A 3,653-nucleotide genomic window follows, 5' to 3' on the forward strand; every position below is an offset into this window, starting at 1 on the left:
ATCACGACCTGAGCTGAAATCAAGAGTCTGGCGCCCAGCCAACTGAGCCAGCATCCCTAGGGTTTCTGTCCTTTTTAAGGCTGAATAGAACTGCATGTATGGACCACATTTTGTTTATCCATTCATCTGCGGATAGATACTTGGGCGCTTCCACTTTTTGCCTGTAAAAAGTGAATAATGCTGCTATGAACACGGGCATACAAATATCTCTTTGAGGTCCTGCTTTCAATTCTTTTAGATATATATCCAGCAGTGGACTTGCTGTGGTCATATGGTAATTCTATGTTTAGTTTTTTCAGGACTCATCATACTAATTCTGCAGTGGTTGCACCATATTCTTACATCCCCATCAGCAGTGCACCCTGGTTCCACTTTCTTCACATCCTCTCCAACATTTGTTTTTATTTTTGATGGTAGCATCCTGATGGATGTGAGGTGTGACCTTAAGGGTTTGAAAGTTAGTTATATGCCAAGTCTTTCCCTTCTAGAACTTTTCTTCTTTTTTTTTAAAATTTTTAAGTTTGTTGATTTATTTTGAGAGAGAGTACAAATGGGAGAGAGGCAGAGAGAGAAAGGGAAAGAGAGAGAGAGAAAAAGAGAGAGGGAGAGAAAGAGAATACCAAGCAAGCTCCACACTGTCAGCACAGAGCCTGATGTGGGTCTTGAACTCAGGAACTGCAAGATCGTGACCTGAGCCATAGTTGGCGCTTAACCAACTGAGCCACCCAGGTGCCCCTAGACCTTTTCTCCTTAATTCAATAGTAGTTGCATGCATGTGTGCGTGTGTGCGTGCACACACACACACACACACAGTGGAAAGATCTTGATCATAATACTACCAGTAACTCATGAAGATTCTTGGCCATTACACTCCTCACTGCACTCAGCTTGGTTTCTTTAGCAAGCTGTTTAGGAGGATGGGAGGGCAGGAATGGATAATATAACCACCACCCCCCAGCTTCTAGCCTCCTGGCTGTTAAAGTATGCTTCTTCCTCTTTTCTCTCTTCTACACTCTCAGGGTCCTCTGTAAGCACTTAGGAAACAGAAAAGAAATACGTAAATCACATTTCAAGAGACATCAGCTTATTTTGATTCCATTAATTTAATGGGAATGACTGCTCAGGAAACCTGTTCTGACTTGATCAAGGGAGCGTGGTGTAGGCAAATTCTCCACCTGGCATACAGAACTTGGGCAAAAGGTGTGGCTGCCAAGGGAGACAGGAGTGACTCACACCTGCTTACGACTCAGCAGGGGCCCTACCCTAGACACATCCCTTTCTCCTCCTCCCTGTTTTTCCTCTGTCTGTTCCATGCTTCCAGGCCTTCCTTGCTTCCAGGCATCCTGGGAAACAGTGGCTGAAATCACATGGTAATGAATCATAACCCATCTGACCACTCAAGTGAAGGCAGTAACAATGACTCCTGAAGTTTCAAGACCCAAGGTCCCAACTCCCAGGCCATGATAGTTTCAGAGCACCTCTAGTTTAAAGGCCTCTGGCCAGAGCTGCTTGCTCAAAAGGGAGGATAGCTCTGAATCTGGACCAAAGCCAAGTTCATTCAGGATGCCAAAGAACTTACACAGTGAGTGAGGTCTGTGAATCAGGCTTTGGGTGTATCCTGGCAATTAAAAAAAAAAAAATCATCCGGTGTTGGAATCACAGAATTGTAGCATTTGAAGTCTGAAGGGACTTTTAGATCTATCATATCAAAGAATTTCGGGATTAAAACAATGTGTATTATTGATCTTATCCAAAATTGTATTGCAACTGGCTGGCACTATCTCACCAGAACCCATTGCTAAATTTTCAGGAAATTTATGAACCAGTTGACTTTGGTGGGATATTTACACCAGAGAAATTAACAAGTAGTACAAATAAGGGCTTCCTTCTTCCCCCGTTCCTCTTCCACCAAGAGTTGATTGTTAAAGATTTACTGGCACATCCTCGATCCTTTTATTTATGGATGAATTGAGCCCAGAGAGGGGAAATGACTTACCTAGGATCATACTGCTAATTAGTGTCAGAATTTAGACTCCAAATCTTTTGCATTCTATTTCCATCGATGGCTATCGAAAGCATAGCTCTGTCACCCAAGACCCAGCATCCTGCCCAAAAATAGAGCCATGAAGATGTTACCACCATAACCACAGGGAGTAAGAGACAAATAGTTATCTTGAAAATAAGTTGTCAGGGGAAAGAGACTGCCTGCTATTTAGACCCATCCTGGAACTTTCTCTAGGGGTGGAGGCTAAGTAATGAGCACGGTTCTTGTCATACGTATGTGGAATGCAACAGGGAGACTGGACACAGTCCCTTCTTTGTAACAATCTCAACAAGAAGAGGCTTGGTAGTCCTGGAAGAAAAAGTGGCATGTTTGGTAGATTGGGGGTAAACAGCCTGACTATAAATAAGAAGGGATTCAGATCTGTAGCTTGAAAATCCATCACTAAGTACGCGTTCTCAGATTTGCTCTACTGTCTCTTGTGATGACTGTGGTTCCAAAGCAGAAACAAACGAACATCAATGCTTGCACCTGTTTCCCTGGTGTGACTTCCTGTCCTTGCCCAGCAGAACTCAAAAGTCCTCATTTAGGACTTTCACAGGATGGCAGAAGTAGAGAAAGCAGGGCCTGCTACAAGCCAGGGGAGCAAGCAAGGAGAGGGCAGATGGAAAAGATGGAAACCCTGCCTGGGCTGCACCTTCCAAGTGAGCCTTCAGAGCTGGTGCTCAGAAAGGCAGAGGGGTCCCCACTCCGCAGAGGGGAGTGAGTCCAGAAGGAACGAGGAGGCCCTCTGCTTCTCCCTGGCTGAACCACCTGGACTAGCGACCAGAGCAGGGAACGGGAGCAGCCATAGTGTATGGGATGCGGAAGAAAGGCGGAATCCTAACATTTCCAAGGCAGGAGAGAGAGGGTCAGATGTCTTTCTGGTTTTCATTTCCTCCACATTCACTCTGAAATCCCTTACAGTTGCTCTGGTCAACCCTGCCTTACTACTGGTGCCTTTCTCATCATTTTCCAGAGGCTCTTTGTCCGTCCTGGCCTCCTCATCCACGACAACGTTTGCTACAACGTTGACTCTGAGAGAAACCTGCCTTCTGATCTCAGACACTGCAACCCCCACCCCATTATTTCATCCTTTATAAGGTTGCAATCTCTTTAATCCATCACTGTACTCTTGGCCGTGAGTAGAGTCAAGATCTCATCTGAAGAGTGATGTGATTCCTAGTGTCACTGACCAGGACAAGAGGTCACTTGTGATGGGTAAAGGAGAAGAAAACTCAGGCCCTGGGCGGGTGGCCTTCTTGTCCAGACTTCAGATACCATGTGTGTAAGGAGGGCAGAAGAAAACCAGTCAAGTGGAAATAGCCAGTCAAATCCTTGGAAGAGAGGAGCCCAGACAGGGACCCAAAGAAGCCATACCACCTTTGGGGACATGGTAGGGCCCTATTCCCCTTTGGAATGAAACCCATGAGTCCCTCAGAACAACCTGGCTGTGCTAGGTGAGAACCAAATACCTTGCAAATCCGTTATTTGTTGTATTCTCTTTTGGTCTCTGTTAGTACTTGGAAAACTCTTTTTTTTTTTTCCCAACAAACGTTTCATTTATTACTGAACGAACACACTGGTGCAGAAGCACAGTAGCAGACAAAAA

Source organism: Felis catus, chromosome B2, assembly GCF_018350175.1.
Source record: "Felis catus isolate Fca126 chromosome B2, F.catus_Fca126_mat1.0, whole genome shotgun sequence".
NCBI lineage: Eukaryota > Metazoa > Chordata > Mammalia > Carnivora > Felidae > Felis > Felis catus.